Below are 11,343 nucleotides of genomic sequence, written 5' to 3'. Positions count from 1 at the left end.
TAAGTGTCTGCCTTCGGCTCAGGTCATGATCCCAGGGTCCTGGGATCGAGTCCCACATCGGGCTCCCTGCTCCTTGGGAGCCTGCTTCTCCCTCTGCCTCTCTCTCTCTCTCTCTGTCTCTCATGAATAAATAAATAAAATCTTTAAAAAAAAAAAAAAAGAAAGTAACAATCTAGCAGAAAAATTAAAAAGCAAAACAAAAGTAAAAATTTAGAAAATTACCATTCACAATAAAAGACATTCCCAAAGTTTAATCTAACAAATGAGCTACAATGGAGAAAACAGTACCTGGATCCCACAAATACAGTTAGAACTGTAAATGCTTTAAGAATGAAAAAGGCAACTCATTTTACAAAAGGTTCAATACAAACCGGTATGCTTCTGCGTCTAAAGCATAAGATAATAGGACAGTTCTGACAGCCCAGTTTGTTCTCAGCCACATAAACAGCCTGGTGAGAAAAAGCTTATGCTTACTTCTACTGAAAATGAAAATTGTTTTTACTTCTTTCCAATATTAAATGCCTATTGCGCAGATTGCCATGGTCTCTTCTCTTCTAAGGTCTTATAATAATAGATAATATATAACTGAAAAGACACCACGCAGTCTCAAATAAATAAATGAACAATCTGCATTGGCAACATGTACAAACATTACACAGTGTGCAACAGGGACCTGTGGGTGTCGTGTGTATGGCAGCGTCCAGCCAGGAGACGTTAAATGAGGAGCTCTTTGAAAGAAAGAAGGAAACGTGAGCAGAGTATATTCCAAATATTATAGCAGAGCTGGGAAAAGGCTCCCAAAATGAAATAAAATGGTTATAAACTGAACAAAGCTGGTTGACTCACTTCTGTAACAGGGTTAGAGATAGCTGATATGTGCCCTTTCCTAACACCAGTGCTGAATGTTTGGTATGTGTTCTACACATGTTATCTTATTTAATATAGAGAGATTACATTCATTTTAGCAGGAAGAAAATGGACACAAGTGATTAAGGGACTTGTCCAATCACCAGGAAGTGGTGCAACCAAGAGTACAACCAAGGCAGTGTGACTTAAGAGTCCATGTTCTTTTTTTTTTTTTTAAAGATTTTATTTATTTATTTGAGACAGAGAGAATGAGATACAGAGAGCATGAGAGGGAGGAGGGTCAGAGGGAGAAGCAGACTCCCTGCCGAGCAGGGAGCCCGATGCGGGACTCGATCCCAGGACTCCGGGACCATGACCTGAGCCGAAGGCAGTCGCTTAACCAACTGAGCCACCCAGGCACCCAAGAGTCCATGTTCTTATGCGCCATCTCTACTAAATGGTAACTTCATAATGGCAAGAACTATTAGGTCACGTTGTTGGTAGGGCTTTGTACAATGTCAGGCCAATGCAAGCACTAGTTAAATAATGGCCAAAAGAAAGAATGAAAAGCAATGCTAGAGGTGGTAAGTGTGATATAAGAAAATCATGATTTTTCTCCCTCTCTCTGATAAGGCAATGAGCTGAAACCAACTGAGAAAACCTGATGAATACAACAGAACACCTACATTATCTTTACGCCATCTCTTGAAGGACCCACAAGAAGAATCCAGGAAGCCAAGAATCTCTAACCCTACTACTCTACAGCACATTACTTATTTTAGTGGGCCAAGACTTGGATATACATATTCATCTAAACTATTAGTAACAAAACATAATGCAACTCATATCGGTTCAAAACACAGCTATCAGACATTTGTAATACCTAAAAATTAAATGTTTATTTCAAGATTATAGGAGTAAAAAGACCAAGTATTCCAGATTGCATATAATATAATGCACATAGTAATGCAATGATTATATTAATAGAGAAATCTATCCAATTAAATTCAATAAGATCAAAACGTTTTAAAAAGTACTTCCCATTCTCTCTTCAAGTTCACTAACCTTTATTTCTTAAAAAGATAAAAACTTACTAAAATAGGAGAAGTGAAAAGCTATATTGTATCACTGCCATTATTTGGACACATTTCTATTTATAATATTTTGGGAGGAAGGGAGAGGAGAAGAGCTGATTAATTCCTTATGCCTGTCAGCCCAACATCATGGGGTGTCCCTGCTTCTCAAAGGAAAGTCAGAAAGAAGACTCTGCCTTGGTTGGAATGTATCTCTGACTCAAACATCTGCCAAAGAGGTTTGCTTCTGGCAGTTTACCTCCATAAAGTCAATATGAATTTTAATTTTTATTTCACCGATCCTATTTTCAGGAAAACTCCCTCAAAATATCCCCCCTCCTTTAAATATAAGTGAGCAAACTCATCTAAATTCTACATTTTTCCAGGGCTGGAAATCAGTGATAAATATGTGCATGGGTTCACCTACCCATGCGGGAAGTGAAAACCGTTGTTTCAACTCTAACACTGTACTCAGCGGAACAAATGGATTAGGAAGTGTAAAAGTTCAGTTGGCCAAAAATTCATGATAAACTTGTAGAAATCTCCTTCATGAATTTTGCACAGTACACCATCATATACTGCAACCATAAACTAATTACAAAGCACCTAGTAGCTGATATCCTGAATGCCTGACTTGAAGACAATTCAGCAAGGAGCTACTAGTTTCAGTTGGCAATTTTCAGAAATAAGAATGATGAAATTTTCTTTGACTTTGTTTCTAAATTGCCTTTTTACTTTCAGATACTAGCACATCAGTAATGCACGTAAACTAACAAAGGAGGGAAAAGAATCCAGGGAGGTAGAATTCAAAGTGTTTTAGGCAAATAAGAAACACTGACAATAATAGGAAGCAAATATATAACTGAGTATCAGGGAAACAAAGTTAACACCAAACAGATGCTAAAAAAATGTCTAGGGGCACCTGGGTGGTTAGGGGTCTGCCTTTAGCTCAGGATCTGGCTCCCTGCTCAGCGGGGGGGTCTGCTTCTCCTTCTCCCTCCTCCCCCAACCCCGCTCTGCTGGTGCTCTTTCGTGCATGCGCTCTCTTTCTCTCTCAAATAAATAAAACCTTTAAAAAAATGTCTAAACCAAATTAATAATCCGCAACTTTTCCTAATATCTGTGTTGTGAAGGTACTTAAGAAAGTGATGACATAACTTAGTTTCTTAAGAAGAAGCCGTCACAACCTTATTTTCTTGGTTGTTATTTTATATTTTGCCAAGACATAAAATATAATATTATTTAGAAAGGAACATGTATATACACACAAATATACAACAAACATGTGCGTATATGAACACGTATCTATGCACAGGTAGGCATATGGATATGTATGCATGCATATGTATATTTTTGTAACAAATCATGTAACTGAGAGACTAGAAAAATTACCTAATGAAACAGAATGGTGGGACCTTTTCTTCCAGGTTAGGAACGATCACTGCACTGCTTCTAGACACGGGCAAAACCTCAGTAACACCAGCTGCTACCAGAGTTAGTACGGCCAATTAAGATTTAATGTACTTTTCTGCTTCAATAATTAAATGGGAGGGACTGCAGGGAATCGTTTTATATTGCCAGGCAAATCATATGATGGTCAGAGGAGTGAAAATAAATTCGTACGAAAATTCTGTTTTTTGGCATTTGTTGGAAGAATATTTGCACTTATGAGGAGGTCCCGTTCTCCTTTTCATTTGGAGTTTAAAATGTACACCATAGATTTTAGCGCTTTTGGAGTAAGATTTGTGACACACCAGACGTATGACCATCGAGAAAATCGATGTTTAATGGAATAAAAAGAAGAGCTGCTGGAGCCTGGGAGCCATTTTATTATATCTGATTTAGAAGCATCTAACAGAGATGGCAAGTTTTATCATGCACCTTTAGCTACTAAATTCACAAAACAAACAGAAGGTTTACCAGGGGAGGGAGAGAGTGATCAGACTCTATCCTCTAGTTACTCTTCCAGTAAAACAGCATGTGTTGTCTAAAATTGCTATGGGAACCTGGGAGCTCATAAGGCAAATCGAGTTCTAGTTGAATGTCTTCTTTAATATCCTATACTGCGACCTCCCCAGTAAATAAAAGTTTACATGCAGACATCCATTATAAGGAAGATCAAATATTCACATTAAAATGAAGTACAATGAGGTTAAACTTGGTGATTTAATTATTGTGTTGAATTCTTATTAAGCACCTAAGTAGTCTAACTGCATAATGCTTTCATTTGCATATTACAACTGATTTTAACATATTCTGTAAATTCCAATGAGGAAGAGGAAAGACAGATTTGTCCTCCAGTTCTCCTTCTGCCTATAATATAAAGAAACGGTTACATCATTAGACATTATTCTCTCCTCAAAATGGCATAAATACCTGCCATTTATATCTAACTATTCAGCCACGGAACCAGATCCAAAAGGAAAATTAATAAAGAAGGTAGGGAAAAGAAGGGAGGAAAACACCTAAACGAGTACGTGATCAGAAATAATAACTGAAGCCCCAGTGTAACATTTCCCTACATGAACCATTCGTATTCCTTTTCAGAAAAGTGGAGTTTGGTGCAGGAGAAAGAAAATTTGATTGAGAGTGCAAATAGTTAGGTTCTAGTCCCACCTCTGTCATTTACAGGATATGCAACTTTGGATAAATCCAAAACCTTCTAGGAATTTGCTTTACAGACTTCAAACCCAACAGCAACTTCTTATTCCCTACACTTAATGCTACAGTAAGTCAGGGTAGCAGCTCATGACATTCCCATCATTTCCACAGCAACCAAACTGATGTCAGTCCAGGCTTAGGAATCCTTTACAGTATCAGGTAAAGTAAAGAGACTGGCTACTACAGGCGAACATCTATTAAAAAGCATGCATCTCCGCCACATAGCAAGGAGGAAACCAAAATGCACTTGAAAAATCAAACTGCTCCTTCTAGGCTTCCTCTTCTTTCTCCAACTGGGACTAATATGAAAGTCTTTCCCTTTGGGGCGCCTGAGTGGCTCAGTCGTTAAGCATCTGCCTTCGGCTCAGGTCATGATCCCAGGGTCCTGGGATCGAGCCCCACATCGGGCTCCCTGCTCAGAAGAGAGCCTGCTTCTCCCTCTCCCACTCCCCCTGCTTGGGTTCCCTCTCTCGCTCGCTCTCTGTCAAATCAATAAATAAAAAATCTTTAAAAAAAAAAGTCTTTCCCTTTAAGGGAAGCAACGGACATTTCTGAGGATAACTTGACTTAAGGCTTTAGGTTTTCAAAAGCTAATCAAAACTGTGTGGGGTGGTGGTATGCATATAGGTGGTAGGAAAAATTATCAAAAATCACTGAGACCGTATCTGCTGAAAGGGGAAGGGAAGGAACGGAATGGAGGGCAGAGGAGGGGAGGGGGACACGATGCGAGGCAACATCTTTGGTTGGCAAGCCTTCCATGTGGTCAGCACGGGCTCCCGTGGCTCTGGCGCGGTGCTGAACCGACTTGAGAATCGGGGCTAGCACACCTCAAGCCCACTTCAGTATTTAATGTAGGCAGGTCATGTAACAGGCTCACAGGGTAACTGGCCACATCCAGGGGGGCCTTTACGGGAATTTACACTTTGCTGCACTTCCAGAAAGGTAGCAAATGCAGCGGAGTTCTTCCACAGATGTTCTATTTGTGCAAAAATAAAATTCTGTCCTCAACTGTACTTACAATTCTTATTGGCAAGAAAGAGAAAAAACAAACCGTTTACGCAAAAGACAATGGCATCTTAGAAAGTAAACAGTGTTACCCAAGGTGTTAATTTCATATAACATCTCCAAAGCACATTATCATCAAATGGACGGGGGAATGAATGAAATGACCTTCGTGGTCTCTTCCAAAACCGAAGACCCTATCCTCGTGAACCACACTATGTGAAGTATGAAAGACAACCCCACATTAAAAAATGCCAGAAGTGTTCACTGCAGAAAAGATAAAAAAGGATGGATACTTACCTGGCAGAAACAATTATCCTTTCTTGATTATACACTTCTGATAGAAATTACTAACAATCTATAACGGGAAAACACTTATCATCAAGATGTTATTTGTGTACACACTGGAAGACAGGAAGACAGGTACACACTGCTGCCAAGCTTTATTTAGAAAATCATCCATCACACTAAAACAATATCCATTATTTGTTAGGTTTTTAGTGTCTTCTTGATAAATTTAAAAATTAATAACATGCTACCCATACACATAATTCAGAATATACTACATTAGCTATTTCTCCCATCATTATATTATACTGGGATGAAACAGTCATACACACATACATATTTCTGTGACTAGTAACAGCATGAGGGATGTGTGAAAACAGCATGCCATACACAATTTACAGCCATAAATAGTGAACTTTCTTTCTTAAAGCAAGCCAATACATTAGCAACTCTGTAACTCTGACACCTTTAACATCCTGGGATAATCACCTACTTGAACCAAAGCACACATGGGAGTATTAAGAGATTTGGCTATTAAGGTTTTTTATACTAGAAATTCATCCTTATAGCTCTGCATATCTAAAATTTTTTACCCACGAATTTATTCTCATTGACAACAAAGCATCTGAAAGTAGAAAATAATTTTTGCAAATATATGTAAATACAATTCAGCTCCAGAATGATGACTGAAGGGTAAATACAGGCATACAGAATGGGGTTGGGGCAGTGAAAGGCAGTATTTATAGATTTATTTTCCTACTTAGGATATCTATGTACAAAATCTGGAAGAAGCAGGACTCTCATCCATGAAGTCCTACTTTCAGTCATGATGTTTGACAGAAAACCAACGTTACAATGTCAAAAGTGTAGAAAGTCATATAATAAGGTAATGAGATAGTATAAAAGGTAGGGAAATGCTTACGACAAATCACAAATACAATCCAGCAAATGTCTGTAATTGTTTGTTTAATGTGATTTGTTAAAATATACATTTTATATGACTTACTCTTTTTAAGTTTCCATTTCCCAACTTACACTATACAGATTTAAATCATATAAAGTAAAAATGCAGCTACTTCAAAATTTTACAGAATTTAAGGTTTGAATTTTCATGCTCATCTCTTTCTGGATTGGTAATTTGCCTTCGAGTACTAATTGCTTTTCTTTATTAATATTTCAGATCCAAATTTATATATAATTAAGATATAAATAGTCGAAAGTGTGGTAGCAATGTATCATGACAGCAATTCAAGATGATTTAACATTCCTTTTCCAAAGAAACTAAAACTCTTGATTGCCAATGACAGAAAACCTAACCCAACTGGCAAAGGCTAAAAGGTAATCTATGGTCTCATAGGATTATAACTGTAGGAATAGGGACTGCTTCAGGCCTCAGTGGATTTAGGCCTCAAAATATATCATCAGGACTCAGTTTCTCTCTCTCCACCCTCTTAGTGCTACTTTCTGGCATGTTGGCCTCCTTCTCCTTGCTCGAAAGTGCTGCGGTCATCTTTCAAAGTATACTCATAGGTACTTAGTCAATCTGGACCAATGAGTGTGTCCAAGGAGGCGCAATGTGCTGACTGCCGATTGATGGGGCTCACACCCACCATCTCTGAGACCGTGGTGGCTAGGGCCTGACCCTAAGAGAGGGAAAGGGAGGCATTCTTCAAAGGAAAATCAAAAGGATGTTTTTCAGAGTGTCAGGAATACATGCCCAACGCAAATTACATCTTTTCATAATAAAAATGATATGAACAATAACATCTACAAAAAAATGCCGTAAGTTTTTTAGTGTGCTGAAAACTAGGAACACTTTCTTGAAAATAGTATTCATTGGGCTTTCATTGCTGTTTCCTTCTGATACCACAACTTAAAGCATTAAAAACTTCTATTTTCCACCCTTCAAATTCCCTTTTACATTGTTCACTAAAATCCAAGTCAAAAAAAAAAAAAAAGGATTTATTTACAAATAGAGATTGAGACCAATTTTTGCTGAAAATAAATGTACTAATCAGTTCTTAGTTGCAAAGAACTTAGGCAGAAAAGGGTACAAAATGATGAAGCTGAAGAAACAGGCTTGGGAACAAGCTGGAACTAAAGGGCACGAGGAAGCCAGAAGTGTAACCAAAATCACACTGAAGGACGGGTCCGCCTCGGAAGCCTCTGCTGAAAATGCTAGAACCATCACTGTTGGCCTCCACACAGTGGGAGACGGGGGCCTCAGTACTCAGAGAACCCTAACCTACAATGAGCCCTTAAAATGTAATTTATTATTCTCCTAAAAGGAGAATTTAAGTAATTACGTACACAGCAAGTACTGTTTTCACCATGGTCCTCTATGACTGACAGATCATCATTAAAAAGGAACACAACAAAGATAATTTCCCAAATCACACAATTATTGGTAGAAAGTAAGCAAAACGGATTATTCTGAATCAACTATTTGGCTCTAATTCCAGCAGAAAGTATTCCTTAAAAATAAATTTCGTCTCCTCCCCGCAACATTTACCCTGTCTGTGCAACATGCTTTATTTAAGTCATGTGGGCTTAATAATGCAATCAATAAATGTGGGAGACAATCAAAGTTTGACTTCTGGGGTAGGTTATGGCAGGTCATAAACAAGTTATCTCTTTCTCCACCATGAGTGTATCTGGTCAAGTAGTCAGTCACTTACTTCAAAGTAAGTAGCACTGTGCATCTAGGTTGATTTCTATTATGGCCACTGGAAACTGACAGAGTCAATATTCTGCCGTCAATGACAGAATAGTGTGTTAGCTCAACCCTACAGATTCCTGTCCAGACTATGGGTCTGTATACTTGGAGGGAAAAAGCTGTCACCTGGCTCCTATATTATCAAACTATTTTTGTGGTTGCGGGATAAAATCCATTATTATTCTCTCAGAATTCTACCCAAAACACAGCTATAATTTAAAGAAAATGAAGTATATGATACAAAGGAAGTATTTAAGAGGAAAATTTGGCTTCCAATGTACAGTTGTTTTCATTAAAGTACAAGTACTTGGAAGCCAGCGATTTTATTTATAAAAAAGACTTTGTTTAAAAAAAAAAAGAATTTAATTACTACAATATGTTTTCTCAGCTCAGTTAAATACAAACTACAGTCATTTCTACATTTCTGTTGTGAGTTTGAATTAGAATATGCTAGGAACATATTCACATGTAAATGTTAATACATGTAGTAATTAAAAGATCATGTAATCTACTTTGTAGTGCAGCCCAGATCCTGTGACTGTTCTTTGTCATATTTGTATCTAGATAGGTTGACGGGGGATATATATATATATTTTACATCAATAAAGTAGTTGTGCCGATAATATAAAAGTTACTTTTAAACACTAAACTAATTTCTACTCTAATGCTATTTATTAATCCATAAAATATGGCAGCAATCTCGGCATATATGTGTAACATTCGATAGTATTACATGCACTGTCATTTGTTTGTAAATGAGAATTCCACAAAACAAATACATTGTCATTGCTATTTGCTCCTACAGATATCCACTAATTTATGTTCTATTTTTAGCTGTAATTTTAGCTGTCAGTTCTTAATTATAAAGGTTTTGTAACATTTTATGGACTAGAGCATGAGAAGCTGAGAAAAGTCTGATACTTCTAGGTAAAAAAAAACAAACAAACAGAATTTTTAGGTTCTCCTCTGGAGATATGTATTTCTACACTGTTTAGGTAAAAAACAGAGTTTTTAGGGTCTCCTCTAGAGATACGTATTTCCACACTGTTTCTGAAGTGTATTTTATCTATATCTTAACTTCTCATTTGGGGCATGCACTGACTAGTATTCAATAAATGTGATTTAATTAAAAATGCCACAAGAGGGGCACCCCCGTGGCTCAGCTGGTTAAGTGAAAGACTCTTGGTTTGGGCTCAGGTCATGATTTCAGAGTCGTGGGATCGAGCCCCAAGTCAGGCTCTGTGCTCAGCGTGGATTCTGCTTGTCCCTCTCCCTCTGCTTCTCCTCCTGCTTGTGCTCTTTCTCCCTCCCTCCCATTCTCTCTCTAAAATAAATAGATAAATAAAATCTTTAAAAATAATTAAAATGCCACAAGAAACAAAAGACTCAACTTTCTAATAAAAGTTTGAAATTATCGGGATGCCTGGGTGGCCCAGTCGGTTAAGCGTCTGCCTTCGGCTCAGGTCATGATCCCAGGGTCCTGGGATCGAGCCCCGCGTCGGGCTCCCTGCTCGGCGGGAAGCCCGCTTCTCCCTTTCCCACTCCCCCTGCTTGTGCTCACTTGCTCTCGCTCTATCTCTGACAAATAAATAAATAAAATTGTTTAAAAAAAAGTTTGAAATTATTACATATTTCTAGTTTTTTGGGGGGTTTTTTGTTGTTGTTTTTTTAGATTTTATTTATTTATTTGACAGAGAGAGACACAGCGAGAGAGGGAACACGGGCAGGGGGAGGGGGAGAGGGAGAAGCAGGCTTCCCGCTGAGCAGGGAGCCCGATGCGGGACTCGATCCCGGGACTCCAGGATCATGACCTGAGCCGAAGGCAGTCGCTTAACCGACTGAGCCACCAAAGCGCCCCCATATTTCTAGTTTTTTAAAAAGCAGAAAGCAGAAGACCCTAAGGAAAAAGTATGTATGCTGTGCAGCTACTAGGCACCACTGCATACACTGCACTATGGTTTAGTAAACTCCAGCGGAGAAACTAGTATTTTCATTTCCACTTAAAACTTATTTTGCCAAGGGAAACAAGTTCTCACAAGGTCACAGACATACTGATCTAATGAGCCAGGGAGAGATTATGTTGTGCCTCTACCTGGTCACTTCTCAAGCAAGTATTTCTTGGGCTCCTTAGGAGTATTGGGTCCCGTGACCAATGAGATCCCTGTTCTCTAGAAGCCACATTAAAAGACACGGGAAGAAAGACACTAAATGAATGATCATGAATGTGACAAGGACTATGAAGAGGGAGTGAATGAAGCAGGAAGACTAAGCCAGGTCAGGCTGGATCAGGGGAAAAATCTCTCAGGAGATGACACTGGACAACTGAACGGTAAGTCTGAGGAGGAGTGTTTTCCAGACAGAAGGACCCGAATCTGTAAAAACCCAGAGAGGAAGGACAAAGTGTGCATGACTGGAAAGGAGGAGCACAAGGGCATGAATGTAAGGCGAGGGAAAGGAGACTCTCACACGGTAATAAGAAGCTGCGAAACATTACTAAGCAGGGAACCAAAACAAATTTACAAAAACAGTTTTGGTTATAGGAGCAGAAACTGCATGGACCAGGAAAATGAATGTGTTTTAAATGAAAGTTTGTGAGATGAGAGAGAGGGCTATAGCTCAAACAGCGGATGGACTCGTCTGTTACTTCCATGTGATGCTTGGATTCATTTGAGCAGGGTTACACGTTGTCCGTAAGAGGCCAAGAGAGAGGCAGATGGAGGATGGAGCACAGAGAGGCCACTCAGATAACCAGAAGGG

The 11,343-nt window shown here is 38.7% G+C and overlaps 1 protein-coding gene across 2 annotated transcripts in view; it reads right to left on the bottom strand.

Moving 5' to 3' along the window:
• The window catches only part of COMMD10 (COMM domain containing 10), a 212,669-nt gene that overhangs the window by 96,997 nt on the left and 104,329 nt on the right, over nucleotides 1–11,343 (bottom strand). The gene's annotated exons all lie outside the window — the stretch shown is intronic.

The sequence above is a fragment of the Mirounga angustirostris genome, unplaced genomic scaffold (assembly GCF_029215605.1).
Source record: "Mirounga angustirostris isolate CCGP_5_RB_7025 unplaced genomic scaffold, mMirAng1.0.hap1 SCAF_7, whole genome shotgun sequence".
Lineage (NCBI taxonomy): Eukaryota > Metazoa > Chordata > Mammalia > Carnivora > Phocidae > Mirounga > Mirounga angustirostris.
The sequence above is the reverse complement of the archived record's forward strand: the minus strand, read 5'-3'. Positions and strand labels throughout refer to the sequence as shown.